The following is a 25,883-nucleotide window of genomic DNA, read 5'->3' as shown; positions in this document are numbered from 1 at the left end:
GTCAAATACAATGCTATTTTGAAAGCAAACCCGGCGGTTGTAAAAACCCGTACTGCGCTTTCTTTCACCAAAAGGCTAGGCCAGGACTTAAAGGTAAGTTAGTAATTTTACTTGCTCGTTTCTATATTTATCTTCAATATAGGTACCCTGTATATTTGTACTTATTAACAAAGTATTTTCATCTTATTGTTAATCTTAACATATGTACATATGTACAAAGCATATGCTTTGCACATATGTACAAAGTAGATGTACATGCACAAAGTAGTGTCATCTTATTGTTAATCTTAACAATAAGATGACACTACTTTGTTAATAAATTAAATTATCTGTTGTTATGTTGTTGTTAATCTTAACAATAAGATAAATAATTTCTGTATACGATCTTTATTTGAAAAATGCCCATTATTTAAATTGAATTATTTAGGAGAGGAAAGTAGGAGTCTTTCATATCGTATTTAAATGAATATTGCATTTAAAACGTACTGTAGTTTTAAGCTTTTCATCGCAGTGATGTTTTGATTTCTTTCGATGCTACTTTATGACCGCTTCGCTCTGAAAACAGATAACAGCTTATGCTTGTTGAGAGTGGTGCACAAATGTAGGTTATGTACAAGTATCCAACTGAATGTATCAATCATTTTTAAATTTTGTAATCATCAGATATGAATAACATTAGCAAACTTCATATAAACACTGAATGTCTTATAACTTTGCACACATTTTAAAAAATCATATGTAATCAGCAAGTTGGTGCATTTCATTTCAATGTGATTTCCATCTAAAGAGTTTATATGAAAGCCTGTGTTTTTTAAAGCGTAACTTGTAATTTCTTAAAAATTTTTCCTAATATATAACAGTTTATCATTAACAATGGTGTAATTATCGGTACATTTCTGTCATCAAGACCGAATTCAGATGTGTGTATATATATGCACACGTGTATGTATGTGTACCCACAGATACAAAGCCTAAAGTAATACAGGGTGGTACATGCACATATACATACATACAGGAAACATATCCGAACATGCATGCATACATACACAAATTTCTGGACCCGGTCCTGATAACAGAACAGCATATAAATCTCCCATCTTGTTTTTTTCTCAACTACCAAACTGCACCTCGAATTCAAGTATAAAAGTCGAAAACAGATATGTTTAATTAATATAGAAATATAGCTGAACTTGACATCTGTACGAATATCCGAAAGGTTAAGACCGCTAAGTAGTGGGATTTCAAACTCGGGATCATTCTCAGGCATGCAGACCTACAGCTATTGAGGCCCAGGACGAGAAATCCTCCTTATTGAAATGATTACCATACAAAATGTCAACTGAAATATACAATTAGTATTTATTTAATAATTCAAATAAATTAATTAAAATGATTTGGAAAACAAAAAATCTTAAGACTAAAGAAAAGATGAACTTGCATCTAGCAGACAAACATATTTAAAAGATGGTTTTACTTTGCAATTTTTGATGTTTTAGAAAATATTATTGTTGAGAAATATTGCTTTTGCCTCGTCAACAATGAAAATGGATAATTCAACGTACAAATATTTACAAAACTTTGCACTGCAGCCGTTACTTTCTATTAGATCTTGGCTTATCAGCTATGTTATTATTTTAGAAAATTTGCTATTGTATCAAAATTGTTTTCTTTGCACACAGTTGCATTGTAAAACTTTGCTATATTTATTCAGTGATAAAATGACTTTGTAGAAAATCTGATCTCATTATTAATTCCTGTAAATTTTTATTCATGTGTATTATTTACATGTATCTGTGTACATTATTAGACATCATTAATTCTGTTATGCGTGAATGAGATTTTTAATGCTAATATTGCTATTTATAAAAGTGTTATGAATTTAAATTTATCAAAATTGTCATTAACATTATGCATAAGATCATTTTTCAAAATGTGTAAAATGCGCTTTTCTTTTTCTGTATGTTATATCACCATTTAATTGAATTTTCATTAGATTGATTTTAGATAATATAACATGGAACACTCACTCATTTGAGAAAATATTGATGTTTGTATTAATTCTTGTCACAGTTTTGAAGTTTTTACTTTCCTTTCTTGCGGAATTTGCAAAGAAAATTAAAGCTGAGAGACTGAGAAAAATTCTATTTATAATTTAACACACTATTCTACTAGAAATCATGTGTCTCTCAGCATTATTAATATATATATTTTTGTAAAGACATGCATGGCTAAAACTGAATTTATGAAAAAATTTTTATTGCCTTTAAATATGTTATTAAAGACTTTATATTATGTATTCACATCCTTATAATCTTTCATTTCTATTTTCAGGGCGAAAAAATCCCTATAAATACGTACGTCTTTCGTAGCTGCGTGAGAGCGTTCTCATCATCTCTGATGATAATTTTTTTAAGTAAGATGAATTTTTTATGAGATATAAGGGAAATAGGTCTATTGGAGAACCCGCCCAAAAAGGGGTAACGCGCCTAGCATCATACCTCAAAGATGGTGTGGAAAATGGTGCAGTTTTTAGATTACATTTTTGCATTTGTATAGTTCACGTGAGAAAAGATTTTTCCCCCTTAGTATATATTAGAGGAGATAAAAATGAAGATTGTGATGCACCAAATCAAGTGTGCTACAAATAATAGTTGAACTTTAACACTGTGCTTTATATTAGTTTTACTGTGTAGATATACCTTTTTCCTTTTGCTAAATAAATTTTTTCACTTGCATTCTTGCATTCTTATTAAGTAACTCATGTTTTTAATTATTGTAAATCATGCAAAAGCTACCGATCTTAAAAGAGGCACTTGTTCGAAAATTTTCTGATTCAAGCAAGCGTGTTACATTGAGGAAAACTGCAAAAAAATTTCACTTTATGATCTAAATCAGAGGCAAATTGAGTACTTTCGGCAGTTTTGTTCTCTGCTAATTGCTTTAACTGCACGGAAACTCAAACGATAGAGGAAGAAAAAATCTACATACATGTTAGTCAGTTATTAATGGTAGAAATTAAACAAAATGTCACGTAGCTGCCAAGTATCCTCGTTTTTTACGCATCTCTCAATAAAGTACTCGGTCTTTTAGTTTTTAATTTTGAGCCTTTACTGAGAAAAATCAGAACAATAAATGAAATTTAATAAATTAATGGAACCTAAGTTACACAAATGACTTTCCCATAGTTCGGGTTATTTTTGGAATGATTTTTCTTGTTAAATTTTATTTGATTTGATGTGTTCTTTTTCTTTATTACATTTTATTGACCTTTCTCTTATTAAATTTCATTTGATATGGATTGCTTTAATCTACTGTAGACATTTGCAGATTTTATATGAAGTGTCAAGCAATGTTAGTTAATTGATTAATATTTGTGTTAACTTTTATTTTCCTTCCTTTATATATATGATATCCTCATAGATACTATATGCTTTGGTTATTTTTATTTCATTTAAAAGTACTTTGAAAACAATAAAAGCTTTTATTCCCTAGACTTTTCTCAGTCTAAAAGTCAAAGAAAATTACAAAATGAAATGAAAGAGCATGGAATTTAGAATATTTAATTAAATATTAACTTTTACGTCAGAATTCTATTGCAAATATTTCAATAAAGTGAATCATGCATATTTTTAAAGTGAATTTAAGCCAGTTTAGAGTTCCTTTGGAAAATGCTTCGCCATACAGCATGAACCGCTCTTCTAGTTTCACCTGTTTTATCAGATTTTAAGGTGGTCCTGTATATTATCCGTGACTGTATCCAGTCAGAATGTAGGGAGATGCTGTTACAGTCCCCAAAACAAGGGCATTTTTTTTAAACCAGTAGAAGTTCACAAACACTTTTATTCTGTTTCTTCTTATTATTCATTCATCTTATTATTCTACAGGCTCCAATTAACAAAGAAGCAGTCTTCCTTCTAGAGCTCCCACAAATTTTCCTTATTATTATTTTTTTTTAAACACGAAAACATGGGCTGGGTCTTATGGCCTAGGTAAGTAATCAGGGCTTGTTTGATTGATTATTTAACAATCTAAAAATTCATGCATATTTCTTAGACTTTTTTGATTTATAATATATAAAGGACTGAGTATAAATCAGAGATTAATTTTTGAAGTTTGGCACAAATTTAGATGATTTACTGAAACAAAGTCATTCATGTGGTGTTAATATGCTCTAAAAATGAATGCTAAGACGTTTATTAAATTTTCACGCTTGTACGTGACATTGCTAATGCTAGCAGTAAATGATAAATACAACAAAAATTTACACTGTAATTTTTAGCATCAGAGGTGCTGCTAATCTCTTTCCTTACTTTTGTATCCATATCACTTTTCAAATAAAACGATGTTGCCACCAAATGTTATTGCCCCGTAAATATTTTTAAATAAATAATATAGCGAATGTTAAAAGGTATATGGAAACACTTAACATTCTATTGGCAATTCCAAGTATGTGCTGTTTTTAAATATTTTGTGTTATTGCTGTTGAATTTTATTTCGCGTAAGTGTGAAGAAAGTAATGTTTAATAAATAAATTTAAAAGTTAATAATTAAAAGATTTACACAACTTTTCTCAGTCTTTTTGTTATTAACAAAGTCATCGTACTAAGAAAATGGAACACATATGTGAAGAACTGAGAAAAAAATAAATAAAACAATGTATGACAACACTTAATACACATCCAGGAATTCTAAAATTATGAAATACTTACTTATTAGGCAACCACCTTGGAGAATTTTTTAAAGTAGAAAGAGGTGATCGGGAATTTTCGAATTGAAAGTTGCAGTGGAAATGGTTACCTAAAGAACTAATATGTGAAACATGAAGGAGGTAACAATAAAAGAGGGGAAAAAGGTGAGGTAAAATAAGCGACCACATTCTTTACAAAAATGTAGCATGCCTTTCTTTGTATGTTTGTCTCAACCGTATACAATGGGTACTATAGAACTTTCATTTAGTACCCTGGGCAGAGAAAAAATTTGGTTGTGCTCATCAATAACAAAGAATAGTGTGAATGGGCTGTGTATGTTAAATGTGCATTGAAAACGTATTCTAGAATAGAAATAGAAAAGGAAATTTTTGAACTGTTTAGATAGAAGAAACATTTTAATAAGATAAAGACAAAAAAAAAAAAAAAAAAAAAAACTGATGCGGACACCACATGACTTCCTTGTACGAAATATTAAATAATACGCAATTTTTGCTGCATTTCATTCAAGCCTAATTCCTCAAAATACATTAGATATATGTTTCGCATTTAATCAATTTAATTCTCCCTTCGTAGCAAGGCAAAAATTTCTAAAACCTCAAAATAGTATGTGTATTAAAATCTAGAAAATATAGAAAAGCTTCAAACACCAACTACAGTCAGAACGATTAAAAAATATTTTTACAATTAAAATTAGAGTTTCTAAGAAAACACAAGCAGTTCAAGTATCTGGATGGAAGGCAGATTTTTTCGTGCAGAAAACTAAGTTTACTTGTTACTTATTTGAACAAAAAGTTACTACCAATTTAAATTAAAAGTCTAAATTGTTGACAATCATACACCTATTGCATGCAGATTAACTAAGAGGCATAAAAACCTTAATCGGAAGATAGGAATAACGTAATTCAATTCTTTTGAAAGTAAAATATGCATAATTTACTTACTATTAGGAAAAAAAAAAAAAAAAATCTGATGTGTACATCACATCACTTCCTTATATGGAATATTAAACTACACGCATTTTTTCCTGCATTTCATTTAAACTTATTTTCTCGAATTTCATTATAGATATATTTTTAATTCAATTAATTCAGTTCTGACTTCGCGACAAGGCAAAAATATATAAAACCTCAAAATATTTTATTAAAAATTGAAAAATATAACAAAAACAGTTAAAACAATGTACAGAACTTTTACAATTAAAATTGGAATTTCTACTCAAAAACAAGCGTGTGCAAGAAGGCAGATTTTCTGATGTGCGAAACTGAAAGTTTACTTTTGGTCTCACTCGGCAAATAGACACTGAAGGAGTAAAAAATGTCTTAATTTGTTGTGGACGCACGTTGAGTGAATATATGATGTAATTTAATAAATTAAGTTATAATTCCAGAATGGATTAAGCATGATTGAATTCGCAATAATAAACGAAAGCGTTATCTTGGTTGTTGCGAAGTTTAGTTCTTCCAGACTGGCAACAAATCCACTATTCTGCTAAATTTTTAATTGTTGATAATTCTACAATTATTGCATGCAGGTTAACTAAAGGTTAAAAATTCTTAATCGGAAGATAAGAACAACATAACATAATGCAATCATTTTTAAAGCAAAAAAGTGCAATTTACTAACATACAACAATACAAAATTTTGAGCCCAACAAACCGAGTAACAGAGTGCGTATATATATATATATATATATATGTAATGTTGTATGATCATAAATTCATTTAGTGCGAAATTAAATTATTCTACTACTTGCGCAATTGCTGCTACGTGCGAGCGATTGCAACCGAAAACGGAAGTGCACAACTACATCTTATATCAGTCCTATATACAAAATTCCAACTTCTGAGGCTATTCCTTTTTGAGTTATGCGATATACATACGTACATACGCCACGAAAAAACTGTTCTGAATCCATTTTAAATGAGTTTTATAATTCGTTTGAGGATAAAGACTCCTTTATTGTGTCCTTACATACAGATGTCAAGCAAAAACATCATTATATTGCATTCGATAGAGGTAAAAATGGATATTTTCGTTGATATATGGTACCCAGAATTTTTCGTGATTACAATACTTCCTATAAGGAAGTAAAAAAACTGAGCTTGCGGAGCGGAGTAACAGAGTGGGTACATACATACATATAATATTTATATACTCTTCGTGCGGCTGATTGTAAACAACTACATGTTATAGCAGTCCTGTATGCAAGCTTTTCCTGTATACATTTTCCTTTTATTCATTTATTTTCTTGTTTTCGGATAGCAGTAATGTATGTGAACGTTCTCTACCTAAATAGGACAATTTTCTGTGGCAAACTGCTTCGTATTCATGTTATCTAAAGAGGTTATCACACTTGGCTGCAGTCCCGGCTAGACAGGACTTTTCTGAGAAACGAGATTCTGGAGGCAATATTTTAACCGGGAGGATTACTAGAAAAAAGAGCCCGCCCGAAGAGAAGTCCCGCCTAGCTACGGAAACTGTGTTGCGGCTACGTGGGAGTTTTTTAAACCTCACTGAAAATGTCTCGGCTGGATCCAGGATCAAGGAAGTTCGTGTTACGGAATTCTTAGGCACAAACGCCTTTACGTCCACATCATCTGAAGAATAAAATGTCATCATCAAAAGAGGGAATTTTCTAATACGGTAAAAATTTGTTAAGCCGAAAAAAGCTTTTAAGAATAAGTGCCTTCACACTGAAAACAAATATCAACACTCATCTTATTTTGCGCCAAAATAAAAGCAGAATAAATTAGATAGGGGCAGTCATCTTAGACTAAATTTTTGCTAAAATAAAAGAAATACTAGAAAATAAAAGCAAGTATTTTCTTGATACTTGATCTATCTTTGCGAACGTCAACTTCGCGGAGGGGAAGGGACGGGGGGAACACGCTTAAGCTTCGAAAACGTTGCTGTGTCAGTTGCTCAGCTGATCAAGGATCAAGGAAGTTAATTTACGGAGTGCGATAGGCTAGGCCTTTAACTCCACGTCATCAGAGATAAAATAATTACATCAAAAGAAGGGTTCATCCAATAAGGAAAATTTTGAAGCCTAATAATAAAAATAAAAGCTTTTCAGATAATGCCTTCCGCATGAGAAAAAAGGAAAACTCTTAGAAAGTCTTTAAATTAAATTTCGTGTTTAAAAAGGGCCAGGAATTATTTTTGAGAGAGGAGTCAACATTCAAAAAGTTTTGAAAAGAATAAAAAGATGCAATACATTTCCTTCATTCTTGATATCAACAGCAAAATAAAATCCTTAGGGCAAGCAATCCGGGGAGTTGGGCAAAAAGGGCTGGGGGCGAAACACGTTGAGCGGGTTCTAGTAGCAGTTCAGTGTGATACAGCTGAAAGAGGAGAAGAAAATTTTTGGTCGCTATTTAGTGCGACGTTAAAAGGTCCCCTTAGGGGGTCGAAAGCAACCCGTTTAGCGGGTGGAGAAGAAGCTTTTAAGAAGCTATTGAGAAATTAAGTGCAGTCGCGTGCGGCTGCGGAGATAAGTTGTCCCTTGTTAAAGAAACGTTAAGGGACTCTTCTTAAAAAGTTAAAGACCAGGGTTCCTCCGGTCAATGCCCTTACGCATTGATAACGCGAGGGCGGTTGGGGTTTAGAAAACGAGAGGTAAGCATCCACTTGGGCGTCTGTATTCCAATACCGATGCCGTTTAAAAGATAGTTGAGCATAATCAGGTTGTAAGATTGCTCTGGGTCGCATTTTAGAAGAGGCAACCGCAGGATCATATTTCGGCAGGGTATATTATACTGGATTTCCAACAAGATGGATGTTTTTGAAAAATCTTTCCGAAAGTCGCTGTATAAAGCGATTATTGGGCATAATTTTGAGGTCGTTATGAATGTCATCTTTCCTTATGAACCATGGAGCGTTTAATATCTGCCGTAAAAATTTTGATTGAAAAATTTGGACGTTTTTACGGTTAGTCAGAGCAGCTGAGACCCAGATACGACTCGCGTAAGTGAGAATAGGCCTTATGATAGATTTATAAAGCAAGATCTTGTTATCAAGTGACAGGTCGCTATTTTTAGCGAAAAAGGGGCGCAGGTTGGCTTTGACAGCTTCCGCATTCGCAATAGTTTTTTGAATGTGAAGTTGCCAAGTTAATTTTGAGTCAAGTAAAACACCAAGGTATTTGTAAGCAGTAACCCAGGGAATAGGTTCACCGAAGAAAATTAGATTATCTAAACGAGGGATGTTTCTTCGGATGAATAAAGTGGCAGCACATTTAGCGACATTAATTTTGATTTTATACAGTCCGAGCCAGAGTTCTAAGGCTGAAAGGTAACTCTGCAATGTAGAGATTACTATGGTGATGTTGGTATGTTGAGTTAGGATGGCCGTATTGTCTGCATATAAAGCTAAATTGATACTAGGTGCCTTAGGCACGTCGTTGATATAGATATTGAAGAGCAGAGGTGAGACAAGACTGCCCTGAGGACATACAGCATGGATCGGGCGGGGAGAGGAGAGTTCGTGGTTAACTCGTACGCGGAAGTTTCGTCCGGCTAAGTACGAGCTAATAATTTTATGATGTGAGCCGGAAATCCAAGTCGCATGAGCTTGTAAATAAGTCCGTCATGCCAAACCCTGTCAAAGGCTTTAGCTATGTCAAGATAGACAATTCCAGTATTCTCTCGCTTACGAAAGCCTTCATGAATGAATTCCACTACACGTAGTAACTGGTGTACCGTGGAGTGTTTAGGTCGGAAGCCGAATTGTTCCGGAATGATTAAGTTTTGATCTAGACAGAATTCATTCAGGCGATTAAGTAAGACATATTCATATACTTTTGAGAGTGAGGAAAGCAGACTAATTGGTCTGTAGTTGACCGGTAAGTTTAGATTTTGCACCGGTTTTGGAATGGGGAAGACCGTTGCAATTTTCCAGCGGTCGGGGAAGTAGCTTCTCCTTAGCATAAAATTAATAAGGACCGTAATCCAAACAATAAACATTACAGGGAAATTTTTAATCATGCGATTAGAGATAGAATCCATGCCTGGAGCCTTGTTGGGTTTCAGTCTATTGATGTATTCCATCACCTCTTTAGGATCAGTGGGCCTAAGTTCAGGCGTGAAAGGTTGTGTTAAAAACTCTTCAACACGTGAATGTATGCGCCCTTGAGTAACCGGGCGGTTACAGTAGGCGTCGTTATTAGGAGCGAATTGAGTAGCAAGGCTGTCGGCTAAGACTTCTGCCTTTTCAGTGTCTGTGTAAGCCATCCGTGCGTCATCGGCCGTTTGGAGCGGCGGAATGTGTCTGGATTGTTTGCGTATTCGAGCGGCAGCCCCCAAATCGAATTGTCTTCAGTCGTTAGGGACTCAATGTAGTGTTTCCACTCCGTCTGTTTGAAGAGACGGGTTTCAGTCCTTATCTCGTTCTGTATTTTGCGAAATTGGGTGCGGACACTGGGATCACGCGACCAAAGTTTTCGCAAAAAGTTCCGCTGCTTAATTTTGGATTTAGTCTCAGGTGGGAGTCTGACACCCGGATAGAAAATTTGTTTTGGAGCCGCAGCTCTCGCTTCTTTGAGAATTCACTCCAAATTTAGTAAACACCTGTCAAAAGCGGAATTGCTGGTAATTATTATAGGGGGTAGCAGTACGTTCCAAAACAAATCTAAAATCGTCCCAATTTGTAGAGACTTGCTCCTATAATTTTGAGTAACGGTTTTGGATATCTAGGGTGATGAAACCTGAATACTGATCAGAGTCAAGGTCTTGAATCACTTTTATTTCGTGTCTAAAATTGACATTATAAAAGGCAGCCAGATCAAGAACTGCAGGGGACCCTCTAACAGGGTACTAAGTCGGGAGGGTAGGAGCTATGATCTGTATATGGTTTCTCTGGCACCATGAATTTAGACTAATGCCATACCTTTCCCTGTTAGGGCAAAACCATGCGGTATGACGTGAATTTAGGTCACCAGCAATAATTAGGTGATTTGATAATGATAAAAGTTTATCAAAATCACTGACAGGAAAAGTACCTCTTCCACGTGCAGTTGATAGTGGAGGCAGGTACGCCGAGATGACAGTTAGTGAGGGAGAATTTTGGAGGAAAATTTTGATAATTGTCGCTTCCAAAATACTTAAATCAGGAGGGGGTATCATGTGATGCTTAATCGAACGCTTCACGTAGATAGAGGTACCACCACTTGCACGCCTGGCTAATGACACCCTGTCAGTCGAGTACATGTCAAAATTCCCAATTTTGGGAGTTCTCCCTGGGGTAAGATGAGTCTCTTGGACTAATAACACGTCAAGATCGTGCACTACAATAAAATCTTTGACCTCATCGATCTTATTGATGAGGCCGTTTGCATTCCATGTGCACATGGTAAGTTCTCTGTTGGTAATTGAACTTTGTCTTAAACAGTTGAATTTAAGGCCGTGGTAAAAGGTTACAGCTCTGAAAAACTTAAGACACGGGTCTAAATTAGCCGAGAAATCCTAATATGAAAGCATAATATAGCTTTCATAAATTAGGTAGGCCCTCGTAAGAGCGTCTGCCTGCCTAAGCTTTGTCAGGGCCCTTTGGAAGGCTTGTAGTATGAGATTTCAATTAGGCATTTTAAAGTAGAGGGGAAAACATCCTCGGAGTCTCCACTTTCTACTTGAGTAACCGGAGGAGCTATTTAAGGCACATTCGCCATAGCTGCCGGATTTGGACCCTGATTTTTGGGTCGAGGCTCTGTAGGTCCTTTACCTAGGGTCGCTGCCTAAGACAGAGAGCTTGTTTTTTTAGGTGCAGTCACAGTGGCTGGTTGTACAGCTTTTGCTGGGGTGTTTGTAGTTCCCTGAGGGGGGCTGCAGGAGCAGCTGCCCTAGGAGCATTCTTTTTTGAGCTCTTTTTGTTATTACCTGGGTAACGAGGACGAGATTTAAAGGACGCTGGGTGACTACCTCCAGGGTTGCAGCAGCAAGCAGGTTGATCGTCATTTAATGTGCAATCTTTTGCCCAGTGCGGGCCAGCGCATCTCACACAACGTATGTTAAGGGTGCAAGTTTCAGAGAAATGAAAAAATCCTTGGCACCTAAAGCATTGAGTAGGGCCTTTACGGCCTCTGTAAGCCTCAAATTTGACTTCAGCGCCCTACATATCGGTGACACTGTACAGTTGGTCTATGAAGGGATGAGGTCGGACTTGTATGTAAACAAGTGGCATAGGGTGTCTAGTGCGCGGTTTAGTCAACCGGACGGCCTGCCGCATCCATCGTGTAACCTCCCTAAATTCTAGTTCTGTTTGAACAAATAATTTTAAAAAAGGTCCAGTGAGAATGCACTTGATATTAGGGGCAATTTCTCGCAGGAAAGTCATCTGCGTTCTCCACTGTTTGCTGCTCTTAACGTGAATAGCCGGAATGGAGGGTTGCTGTGGTTGGGGGGAGGAGCGCTCTGTGACTGCGCCATACTAGTTTCTCCTCCTGAAGTATCCCCGTTAACAGGGGGGGTGATTATAGAGCTTCCCTTGGCGGGACTGCGACCGCTGTCCAAGAGGCTTTCTTTAATTCTTTCATATTTGATTTTAGAGGCAATGTTTTTTGAATTTGCAATTACTTCAGTGGGGTTACTATCATCAATTGTAATGATTTCTGGAGTTTTTTTCTGTTTGCGTGATGCGGGGGTAATAAAGCCCTCCGAATCTACGCTCGCAGTCTTTCTTTTTCTGCTGGACGGAGGGAGCAGTTGCGTTTCCGCCCGCTGTTCAGTGCGGTCTTTAAGGCCAAATGATTGACACCTCTTAAGGGGGTACTAAAAGCAAGTAAAAGGCCCTTTTTAGAAGGGCTGAAAGAGCTATTTTGAAGTAGAGAAATTGTCAATTGACTCTAGATTTAACAATTAAGTCCAGTCGCCTGCTACTGAAGCTTCTTAAAGAAGCAGGAGGGGTTCATCCGGTCAGTGAGTTAAGCATTCAAGACTCGAGAGGCGGGAAGGGGAAGGAACGAGAAGTAATTATTCACATGTATGTCAGTGTGAGCATACCTTGCCCGTTTAATGCGATTAAATGTTTGGTCGTTTCAATGAGCCCGTACCAAAATTAAAAAAAAATCACTTCCTTCAAATCAGCGAAGCAATCATTCCGTCGGACGGATTATTCCATGGCATATATATGTCGTGGGCATGTTAAAATTTAACTTCTGAATTTTTTAATAGTAATTTTCTTCGCTGATCATAAACCATAGCTTGAATAAACTAATTTTATCTGAAAACGTTTTCGATACTTTTTTGTGCATCATTTCTCAGTTAAGTAATAACTGAAATAAAAAAGGCGTTAGGAATTTGAATATTCCACCAAGAAAATTTAGCTTATTTTTTCTTTTGAAATGAAAAAAGCATATAAAATCTTTTATGTAGTTTGAACAGTATGATTTGGGGCACTCGGATTTAAAGAAGAAGGACTTAAATCTCCCTAAAAAATCCTAACTCAAGACTATATCACAATACCAGCAAGAGTAGAATGTTTACTTCCTGGATCCATAGTCGAAAATAGAATTTTCCGCTTCGGCCTCATAGAATATCCCAAGAAATGTAACAGCCTGAAAGGAGTACCAGTAGCCTGAACACTCATCGATCTATCGAGATGCGTTATTACTGTGAGACTTGCCAAATTCACAAGGCGAGAGTTATAAAGAAAGGGGAATTGGTTGCAGAATGTAGTCCAGTAACCAGCGTTAAACGAAACAGCAACACTCGAAACTTCGTGTCTTCAGAGAGCATTACAACCGAGTTATTGCAGAATGCGCAATGAAGCGATAAGGAAAGGAGTGCTGTCGAACATGTCGTTCAAAATTTACAGACGTTTTTCTCCCTTTCGTCTTCTGACTTGGCTCGAACCACTTAGAAACAACCTGAAAATCGACACCGGGGATCACGCACCAGCTGCGCAATATCCGAGACGTCTGCCGATTGCTAAACGGGAAGAGGTAGGAAAAGGTCTAAAGAATATGCAACAAGGCAATAGCATCCAGTTTTCAGCAGTCGCTGGGCATCGTCCATCATCCTGGTGAAAATGCAAGAGGGTTCAACAAGATTTTGCGCTGACTATCGTCAGTGGAACGAGGTTAAGAAGAAAGATAGTTACCCTCTTCCTAGAATGGACGACATTCCGGACATTCGTTCTGGATAGTAGTGGTTTTCAACACTTGATTTAAAGAGTGGGTATTTGGCAGGTCGAGATACATCCTGATGAGTGAGAAAAGACTGCATTTACCAAGGGACAAGGACTTTGGCAGTTTGGACTCTGCAATTCGCCAGCAACGATCGAACGCCTCATGGAGACTGTTTTGAAAGGTCTATCCTACTGTGTACAGATTCAGAAAATATGTCAGCAGTTAAAGCCTAGAAATGCACTTAAAAATGTGCATCAGTAAGAAGCTTCCTGGGGTTTTACACCTACCATAGGAAATTTGTGATTAACATAGAGAATGTGAGGATGCATTTAACAACTTGAAGAAAACATTAACATCGGCTCCAGTCTTGACTTATCCTCAGCTCGATAGACCATTTATTCTCGACACAGATGCGAGGAACGAAAGGATCGGTTGTGTTTTGTCCCAAGAAATAAACGGCCAAGAACGTCCAGTGACCTACTGGAGGAAGTAACTTTCTGAACCGCACAGGAAATATTGGCTCTCCATTGTTAAAAATTTAATAATTTTTACATAAATGCATAATGTTTTAATTTTCTTTCATAAATTATAAATCTGGAAATGGATTAAATGATTTCCGATAGAATAAAATAAAAATTTCAGAAGCAAAATATTTTTCTTCCTGAAGGGGGATTATCATGTGTAAGTAATTAAATTTTAATGAAGAGTGCTTTTTTCTCTAGCGAGAAACCGGGTTCCGTGTATTAGAATGAACTAAGTTTTGTATGCCAAGGTACACATTGTACCCACTTTTTACATTTTCTCATTTTTTTAAGAAACTAATATTTTAATTAATGTCTATTTAGTCCAAAAGGGACGTTAGTTATAATGACATACGGTAACCTGTGTTGAAACTCTTGTAGTTGTCAGAATACATAGTCACAAGAAGAACAAATGACATTGCAAAAGACAGGCAAATACAGCTAGAGCGTAAATGAAATATGTGATAGATTGTCACTACAATTTGACGAGTCTACGGATAAAAAAAGCTTTTCGCAGTTAGAGTTATGGGGAGAAAGGTATTTACTAATATCACTGTAAACAAGAAATACTGAAAATATTATTCATGAAAGATCGAACAAGAGTTAAAGTTATCTATAATATATTTATATCATAAGCAAAATGTCGATAGATAGGCCTCAGCACAAGCTGCCGGATGTGAAGTGGAGCCAGGAATGGTTGGTAATATTAATATATTTATTGCCCTCTGCAAGTAAGATTTTCAAACTTTATATTGAATCACTGTTTCAACAGAAAGATTTACACCGGGCACGTCGTGAAAATTTTAAACTTAGTTCGAGCAGCCCCCTTGCAACACTACATTCTCCAGGCGAGAAGATCCAGTTCTTATTCTACATAGTGAATTACTTTGGCAAAGTTCTTGCAAAAATCGTAAGTTAAGCTAATGAACTTTCCCTGGATGGCAGATTTAGAATTTTTGAAAAGGCATAATTGAGAAACTGAATAATGTAACAAATAAATAAATGCATACCCTGCTAAAAATGCCCCGTAGAAACCCATAAAATTTGTTTAAGGGGAATTAGCCTATGGGTACCCATACAGCTCTGCGGTTACCCGTAGGCCAAATCCCTGTAGAAACCCACAGACAGAAACCCGTACAACTTTACGGGTACCCGTAGGCCAAATCCCCGTAAAAACCCATAGAAAGAAACCCCTACGGTTGTACGGGTACCCGTAGGCCAAATACCCTGTAAAACCCCATAAAAAGAAACCCGTACAGTTATACGGTTACCCGTAGGCCAAATACCTGTAAAAACCCATAAAAAGAAACCCGTACGGTTGTACGAGTACCCATAGGCCAAATACCGATAGAAACTATAGAACCGTAAGAAACGAAAAACCGTAAAACCCGATAGAAAGAATCCTGCACGGCTGTACTGTACGGGTACCTGTAGGTCAAATACCCGTAAAAAACCTGTAAACAGAAACCTGTATCACTGTACGGATACGAGTAGGCCAAATCTCTGTGGAAACCTGTAGATCTGTAGGCACTATAAACAAAATCCATAGCCAAAAATCAGAACTTTATATGCATATCCATTGGCCAAATTTCCATTAAAAAATGGATATTCCGTAGGTCTATGCCTTGTAAAAACCAGTAGACAAAAGCATGTACACCTATACAGGCACCCATACGCCAAATCCTGTAAAAACCGCTACACAAAAATCCAGAGACCAATAAAGGTAACTCTTGGAAAAATCGCTGCACAAAACAATAAACAAAAACCAATAGAATTATATAGAATTATACCATAGTGGAGTATCCATACATAGAACGGGTATCCATATACAGAATCCCTATAAAAAACAATACACGAAAATATAACTGTAAATCAAATTTCCATAAAAACATAAACTAGCAGAAGTTCATAATTAGCACTGATGAAATGTACAGAACTAAATGGCGGAGAAAGCATGTAAAGTAATTTTAAAGAAAATTCAATGCGAATAAATAAAAATTTTAAAATATCTAGAAGCCTACGAGCCCTTGCCCTTCTTAATGCACGTCAATATCTATAAACATATTACAAAATATTTGTATAAATTCTCTTTACAAAATTTTAAACTACCTTTATATAATTTTGAATATAAAATGAATAGAAAGATAATAACCAAAGTCATGATTCACAACCATCGAATGATATATGTACATATATGTATGTAAGAAAAATAAGGAATATGCAACAGATTAAATTAGCAGCGTAAAATTAATTTTCCTTCTCTATTCTAAAAACAGTAATCTTTCTGCACTGCATCATTTCGAGATTAATTCATGTCATATGACTCTTACATAATTTGATGTTGTAAGGATTCGCAAATGTTTCCTATTTTCGTTACACTTTTTCTTATATTACTTTATCATTTGAATTCCTTCCTGGAGGACTTTCTGAGAGCCACTGGCTCGTACGTAGGCTACATATGGGGGAAACCTCGAAAACGCTCATGCAGCCAGCCCATTCGCCGGAATTTGTATCAAAGACCGAACTATCAGCGTTCAGCGACGTTTCCCCTCGGCCACTGGTGGCCCCACTTCATGTATAGAAATTAACGTTCAAATATAGAACGTAAACTTATAAGGTATTTCTCCCGCTTTCTTAGCACGCCTTCGTGGTGTAATGGCCAGCAAACGCGGCGCGCATTCGAAAGGTCGGAGGCTCCAGTCCGGCGACAGCATTGCTCATTTTTCGAGACTCCCGCTTCGAAATAATCTTATGTCTCTACAAACTTACCCAAAGTTCTTGAACAAGAATGTAATTAATTTACTTCAGTGCAACGTAAATGAAGAGGGAGCTTATTTTTATAGTAAAGCATGGGATTGCTCATAGTTGAGAAAGATATGTTGCCATCTTATACAAATTGTTCTTTAAACCTTTTTATTTCTCAGTACTTCGGTGAATATTTTACATTTTTAGCGTTCTAAATTTAATTTTAGAACTAGAAATGCGTACGCACGAACAACATGATGTACACTGTTGTGACATTTAATAGAATTTCAGGAGTACGACCATGAATAGTACGCAAGCGTCTTTGTTTCAAGTCTCGTTCGTCAAAAAGATTTACAGATATTAAAAGATTCATATGTTGTAACCATCCAAGAGCTTAGAAATAGGAAATAAATAAATAAGAAGAAGAAAACAGAATGTTTTTTTCCGCAGTGTAGTATCGCTATATGTATTGGAAAAAAAAGCAAATGATAGGATATCAGCAGTCGAGCGGTAAAAGCTTCTGAACACTGGCTGTTCGGTACTGAGTTCGAGTACTGGCGAACGCGCTGACTGCCTGCATGAAAGTTTTCGTGGTTTTCTCCATGTGTAACGGGGTTGCGAGCCAATTTTACCTCAATGACCTCCACGGAGCACCAATCCTTTTCCTAAGGGCGGAGAAAAAATATGCAAATGATTTCCGTTGCTCTCAAAACCGAAAGATTTGCATAAATAAGTTCGACCTACCTCTGTTTTAATCTTTTACAAAATCACATGTATTTACCGTATATTCCAGCGTATAACTTGCACTTTTAATACAAAAAATAAGATCGAAATTTATGGGGACACGTTATACACCACATATAAAATGCATAACTTATTGGTTGCTTAAATTTGTTTAAAAGTTTTTTATAATTTGTTTTTACTTATCGGAGTATCTAATCTGAATGAAAAATTTCTTCTCTTTTATTTAAATATTCACTTAAGCACTTCCAGTTTCGAGGTTTTTATCAAGTTGAATTAAGAACTAACTACGCTGAAGAACCCATTGAGAAATTATTCATTATGTTCAGTGTATTTGAGGACATATTTTGAGGTAAAATTACCAATAGTATACGAGATTAATTCCGTACGCTGTATAGTTATTCTTAGTTTTTAACATTATTGTTAACTTGTAGGATTTTGATGTGTTGTATGCATTGTATTCTTATCTATCCTTTCGGTATATGCCTTAAGTATTTTTCGCACCTCCTTTGATGTTGAATGTGTCTGCATTCTTCAGGTACTTAACTGTAGTGGTCTTCAGCTGAACTTCATAATATTTTTAGGAGCTATTGTCTCTTATCTAAGTTAAACAGAAGATTTCAGTATAGGTCAAATTTTTATGAAATTTATATATTTCTTTTTAGCTTTTATAACAAACTCACGGAGCGCTGTTAGGAAGTATAAGTTGTTTGATGGAGATTTGAATAGGGAGATTTTGAATAGGGAGAGTCTGAAAGAATTGGAATCCTATTCATACTGCTTGGTTAGTTTTCCGATTGGGAACTCCATTGTTTGCACCATTAATAAGAACCTGTCTCTGCTATTTTCCGTCAGGGTCCTAAGTATGCCAGTATTGATAACTTGTCCTTGATATTGCCTCCAAATGAAGAAATAGAGAAATAACGGTATATTGCAAAGGACCTATTTGTTCCCTCACAACACAAGTATTGATAACATTCGAACAATTAACTTCCTGGAAAATAGAATTTTTTCAAGAAAAAGAAACACTTTGAACAGGGCAATTTAGAATGCAATAAGGTTAGAATTGATACGAATACGACCCGATCCAGCTGGTCTAAAAATAGACCTTATGATCTTGTTTGAGTCGTTCACCACAAAACCAAACTCAAGGTAAACTGAAAAAGGTATTTTCTCCCTCCTTTCTGCATACCTTCCTGGTGTAATGTTAGCACATTCTGCGCGTAATCGAGAGGTCCAAATTCGAATGCTGGGGAGGGTGTAGAGTCATTAGGATTATCAAAGTAGGAAACACGAAAAATGAGTAGTACCCTCGCCTAGACTCGCACCTGGACCTCCGGAATACGCGCCGAGTGTGCTAACCGTTCCACCACGAAGACATGCAGAAAGGAGGAAGAAAATACCTTATAAGAGCATTGCTCATTTTTCACATCTGATGCTTTAAAATGACCTAATATCTCTTCAATGCAATATCTATAAATATATCGTTTATATTTTCGTGACACAAACATCTGAAATTCTCTCTTTATAATTATTTCAAATCGTTACAAACAAGTTGAATGAATTCCTTAAAAACACATACTCCAGGTCTGTGCAATTACGTTGTCTCTAATATGTGAGTTTTATGCTATATTTGTTTCACTGATGATATTTCTTTGCTAATTAGGTGTCATTATCACGGCATATGTAGTCTAAATGCTGTACTGTGTTAAATGTGTGACTTATGCTTGCTTAGTATGGTTGTAACTTATATAGTAAAATTGAGTTTATTATTAAATGGCGTCGTGGAACACATTGAAGGTGTTAAAATGTACATAAACTATTAAAATATCTGATTATTACCCTTACGAAATCTATATGTCAAAGAGTTACTTCTCAAATTCATGTGGTTGAAGTGCATGTATTTTGAAAGAAACTAGTACTGTCGATGAATCTTTTCCAGTACACACAAAGAGCTTTTCCTATACAGCTCCGAGCCATATGCAAATCAATGTGTAGCGTTTGAAATCACATAAAGCATTATTATCCCAAAGGTACAATTTGCCCAGAAGGGCTACTAATTTCGTTTTGGCATTTTGCGTTGATTCACTATAAACGGCGAATCACATTTTAAATGGTTGCCACTAAATGTTAGAGCCCTGTATTATATTTAAAGAAAGGAAATAATGAAGAATCTGCATAAATGCATATGCGTTTGTCGCATTGACATAAAACAAGGATATCTAAAGTCATCCGCTTTTTAATAACGTACGTCTCCACCCGAATATGGGCATATAAAAGTCAAAATTAGGAATTTATTTTATTAACTATTTCCTATATTGTAAAGCATTTGCGAGTTTTTGATTAAGAAACTCAACGATTTCAAAGCGAACAATGGCAAAACTTAAGGAAGGAAAAAAAAAAAATCTCCAGCGCGCGAGAATGCGTATCAGAAATTCTAAAGATATACTCTTTTAAATATTTTGCGATATTACTGTTGAACTGAATTTTATGTTTTAAGCGCGACGAACATGATATTTAATAAACAAAGGTAACACAAAAAAATCTATAAGACGCTGCTTGTTCTTAATATAAAATCTTTCTTAACAATTTTCATTTCAATTGTTTTGATTACTACCATGATTTGACTTGGCAGAAAACTTACCGATACATATGTCTCAGGGGTAAAAATTCTGATTCCTTATTTTTTGTTGGTATGCAATGATTACGTCCCTCCTCAAATTTCTTGATTAAAGCCATACGATTATTCATTTTTAAATGATTTTTGCTTTGTTCCTAAATACTCTATATCTCAGGTATTGTAACTGAGGGAATGAGGACAACTACAGGCTTTTAGAGAGATTGTTCAAATTAACCTAAACTATTTAGAGTTGCCGTGTTATATTAACACATGTTAATCATCTTGAAAGTATTTAACACGTGGTTATTCAATGACAACATTGAATTGAATTCATTGAACGGCCACATGTTAAATACATTGAAACGGATTTGTATATATTTAATACATATATTAATATTATTATATTAACAAGTATATTATAAATACATAATATATTTGTAAATATTTAAAACGTGGTTATTCATTTAATGAGCATGTGTTAAATACATTCAAGCATATTTGTATATATTTAACACGAATATTAATATTATATGTATAATATGCATATTAATATTATTATATTAACAGATATATTACAAATATATAATTTATTTCCAAATATTTAACCCGTGTTCATTTATAAAAAGAATTCGAAAAAAAAAAAAAAAAAAATGTCAAGGGAAATTCGAAATTCTATAGCAATTTTTTTTTTTTTTTTCTCTAAATTGAAAACTATCAATAACTTTTAAACGTTACAATTTAAAAAATATCTTACAATGGTTTTAAAAAATTTGCTAGGCATATCATTTCATAAATTTCTGAAATCAGGATTTTATTTCAGAAAAAGTCGGATTCTATGGCTAACTGTGTTAGTCAAAATTCCAGTAACAATGTTTCACATAAATAGTACTTGTAAAGAACACCTGCTATTATTTATTTTTCCTTCAAGTGCATATCTTGAAGAGAGTTTGTAATAACTCTTGTGTCTGTAGATATTTATTCATCTATATTTACGTAATACTTCGAAGCGATCACTTTTTGTCCTTATGTAATATTATTGATAAATATCGTGTTGATGTAGACGAAACAGAAATGCACCGAGGTAAAATATAAAATTAGCAAAGCAAGGATTTTGCTAATTTTATGGTATTGATGTACTTTGGTCTGGATTTTGTGCACAATAGCTGCGAAATTTAGAGCTGGTATACCAATAATTATCGGTGACTATTTGTACATATTAACAGAATTATTATTGAGGATTTATGTACAGCCTTTTATAGCACATGTTCTAAAATACTAATTATTACCATTTCTATGCGTATTCGTGATGTTTGTAATGTTTAATTGTGCATGGAATGTACTTTATTCACCTTCATCTTTTGAACTGCTTCGGCTGACACACGAATAATACTGTCAAAGATTGTGAAAGAGAGTCCATTTAAAATTCTTTGTTATGACTTAGCTGATAAGGTATTTCCCCAGAGGATTAGTTGCTCTACCGTTCGCACAAAAGCATTTCATTTTACTAGTAGGGGCGGGGGAATTTTCTGTTGTTATCGTTAGCAATGGCATGTATGGGCTGGGCTTATTACAATTTGCTATTTCCTCAACTATACGGGATGATATAAACGAGAGACATGTACTCGACTGACAGGGTGTCATTAGCCAGGCGTGCAAGTGGTGGCACCTGTATCTACGTGAAGCGTTCGATTAAGCATCACATGATACCCCCTCCTGATTCAAGTATTTTGGAAGCGACAATTATCAAAATTTTCCTCCAAAATTCTCCCCCACTAACAGTCATCTCGGCGTACCTGCCTCCACTATCAACTGCACGTGGAAGAGGTACTTTTCCTGTCAGTGATTTTGATAAACTTTTATCATTATCAAATCACCTAATTATTGCTGGTGACCTAAATTCACGTCATACCGCATGGTTTTGCCCTAACAGGAACTGGTATGGCATTAGTCTAAATTCATGGTGCCAGAGAAACCATATACAGATCATAGCTCCTACCCTCCCGACTTACTACCCTGTTAGAGGGTCCCCTGCAGTTCTTGATCTGGCTGCCTTTTATAATGTTAATTTTAGACACGAAATAAAAGTGATTCAAGACCTTGACTCTGATCACTATCCAGTTTTGATCACCCTTGATATCCAAAATCGTTACTCAAAATTACAGGAGCAAGTCTCTACAAATTGGGACGATTTTAAATTTATCTTGGAACGTACTGCTACCCCCTCTATCAAAATTACCAGCAATTCGGATTTTGACAGGTGTTTACTAAATTTGTAGTCCATTCTCAAAGAAGCGAGAGCTGCGGCTTCAAAACCAATTTTCTATCCGTGTGTCAGACTCCCACCTGAGACTAAATCCAAAATTAAGCAGCGGAACTTTTTGCGAAAACTTTGGCAAAGGTCGCGTGATCCCAATATCCGCGCCCAATTTCGCAAAATACAGAACGAGATAAGGACTGAAACCCGTCTCTTCAAACAGACGGAGTGGAAACACTACATTGAGTCCCTAACGACTGAAGACAGTTCGATATGGCGGGCTGCCGCTCGAATACGCAAACAATCCAGACACATTCCGCCGCTCCAAACGACCGATGACGCACGGATGGCTTACACAGACACTGAAAAGGCAGAAGTCTTAGCCGACAGCCTTGCTACTCAATTCGCTCCTAATAACGACGCCTACTGTAACCGCCCGGTTACTCAAGGGCGCATACATTCACGTGTTGAAGAGTTTTTAACACAACCTTTCACGCCTGAACTTAGGCCCTCTGATCCTAAAGAGGTGATGGAATACATCAATAGACTGAAACCCAACAAGGCTCCAGGCATGGATTCTATCTCTAATCGCATGATTAAAAATTTCCCTGTAATGTTTATTGTTTGGATTACGGTCCTTATTAATTTTATGCTAAGGAGAAGCTACTTCCCCGACCGCTGGAAAATTGCAACGGTCGTCCCCATTCCAAGACCGGGGCAAAATCTAAACTTACCCGTCAACTACAGACCAATTAGTCTGCTTTCCTCACTCTCAAAAGTATATGAATATGTCTTACTTAATCGCCTGAATGAATTCTGTCGAGATCAAAACTTAATCATCCCGGAACAATTCGGCTTCCGACCTAAACACTCCACGGTACACCAGTTACTACGTGTAGTGGAATTCATTCATGAAGGCTTTCGTAAGCGAGAGAATACTGGAATTGTCTATCTTGACATAGCTAAAGCCTTTGACAGGGTTTGGCATGACGGACTTATTTACAAGCTCATGCGACTTGGATTTCCGGCTCACATCATAAAATTATTAGCTCGTACTTAGCCGGACGAAACTTCCGCGTACGAGTTAACCACGAACTCTCCTCTCCCCGCCCGATCCATGCTGTATGTCCTCAGGGCAGTCTTGTCTCACCTCTGCTCTTCAATATCTATATCAACGACGTGCCTAAGGCACCTAGTATCAATTTAGCTTTATATGCAGACAATACGGCCATCCTAACTCAACATACCAACATCACCATAGTAATCTCTACATTGCAGAGTTACCTTTCAGCCTTAGAACTCTGGCTCGGACTGTATAAAATCAAAATTAATGTCGCTAAATGTGCTGCCACTTTATTCATCCGAAGAAACATCCCTCGTTTAGATAATCTAATTTTCTTCGGTGAACCTATTCCCTGGGTTACTAGTTACAAATACCTTGGTGTTCTACTAGACTCAAAATTAACTTGGCAACTTCACATTCAAAAAATTATTGCGAATACGGAAGCTGTCAAAGCCAACCTGCGCCCCTTTTTCGCTAAAAATAGCGACCTGTCACTTGATAACAAGATCTTGCTTTATAAATCTATCATAAGGCCTATTCTCAGTTACGCGAGTCCCATCTGGGGCTCAGCTGCTCTGACTAACAGTAAACACGTCCAAATTTTTCAATCAAAATTTTTACGGCAGATATTAAACGCTCCATGGTTCATAAGGAACGATGACATTCATAACGACCTCAAAATTATGCCCATTAATCGCTTTATACAGCGACTTTCGGAAAGATTTTTCAAAAACATCCATCTTGGTGGAAATCCAGTATTACATACCCTGCCGGTATATGATCCTGCGGTTGCCTCTTCTAAAAAGCGACCCAGAGCAATCTTACAACCTGATTATGCTCAACTACCTTTTAAACGGCGTCGGTATTGGAATACAGATGCCCAAGTGGATGCTTACCTCTCGTTCCTAAACCCCAACCGCCCCCGCGTTAACAATGCGTAAGGGCATTGACCGGAGGAATCCTGTTCTTTAACTCTTTAAGAAGAGCCTTCTAACGTTTCTTTAACAAGGGACAACCTATCTCCGCAGCCGCACGCGACTGCACTTAATTTCTCAATAGCTTCTTAAAAGCTTCTTCTCCACCCGCTAAACGGGTTGCTTTCGACCCCCTAAGGGGACCTTTTAACGTCGCACTAAATAGCGACCAATAATTTTCTTCTCCTCCTTCAGTGTATCACACTGAACTGCTACTAGAACCCGCCCAACGGGTTTCGCCCCCAGCCCTTTTTGCCCAACTCCCCGGATTGCTTGTCCTAAGGATTTTATTTTGCTGTTGATATCAAGAATCAAGGAAATGTATTGCACCTTTTTATTCTTTTCAAAACTTTTTGAATGTTGACTCCTCTCTCAAAATTTATTCCTGGCCCTTTTTAAACACAAAATTTAATTTAAAGAATTTCTAAGAGTTTTCCTTTTTTTCTCATGCGGAAGGCATTATATGAAAAGCTTTTATTTTTATAATTAGGCTTCAAAATTTTCCCTTATTAGATGAACCCTTCTTTTGATGTAATTATTCTATCTCTGATGATGTGGAGTTAAAGGCCTAGCCTAGCGCACTCCGTAAATTAACTTCCTTGATCCTTGATCCTTGATCTTTCTATTGGTTAGCAAATCACTGGATCTGTATGTATTCTCAGGTGATTTCTTCTGGATGTTTTATTTGGATTCTGCCCATAGGCGTGTGAGTTTCCCAGTCTTGAGATATTTGTGTATCTGGATTAAGTGTTTGAAGTCTTATCATCAACTGGTAAGTTCATCTCCATCTTATACAAATTTAAGTTTTCTATACTAATATATTGTAAGACTTAATGCTCAGTTAATATAATTCCCTCGATAAATTATAATGTAATGTAATTTTTATATGTAAGGTGCATTACTTCACTGAATTATTTGTGACTGTAGATTTTAAGCATGCGGAAACTTTATATATTCCCATAAATCTTTATTTCTCAAGATCTTAATTTTTTTGTATGCTACAATGCGATACGTAATAAAGTATTATAGTAAATTTATAATACATAGCTTAGTTTTAGATACGTGAATTTAAATATGATACGAATTTAAAACAAAACTGTAGTAGTTTATAATGTCATATCAAAGAGTTTTTATA

The 25,883-nt window shown here is 35.9% G+C and overlaps 1 long non-coding RNA gene across 1 annotated transcript; it reads left to right on the top strand.

Moving 5' to 3' along the window:
* Positions 1 to 25,520, top strand: LOC146995579 (uncharacterized). The gene is made up of 3 exons (XR_015043242.1): positions 1 to 93; positions 2,332 to 2,413; positions 25,411 to 25,520. It is a non-coding gene; the product is annotated as an uncharacterized LOC146995579 (long non-coding RNA).
* The last annotated feature ends 363 nt before the right edge of the window (positions 25,521 to 25,883 follow it).

The sequence above is a fragment of the Stegodyphus dumicola genome, chromosome 9 (genome assembly GCF_044657685.1).
Source record: "Stegodyphus dumicola isolate Sdum_Otavi_A_Nest chromosome 9, ASM4465768v1".
NCBI classification, from domain to species: domain Eukaryota; kingdom Metazoa; phylum Arthropoda; class Arachnida; order Araneae; family Eresidae; genus Stegodyphus; species Stegodyphus dumicola.
Note: the sequence above shows the minus strand (reverse complement) of the source record. Positions and strands in the feature narration are given on the sequence as shown.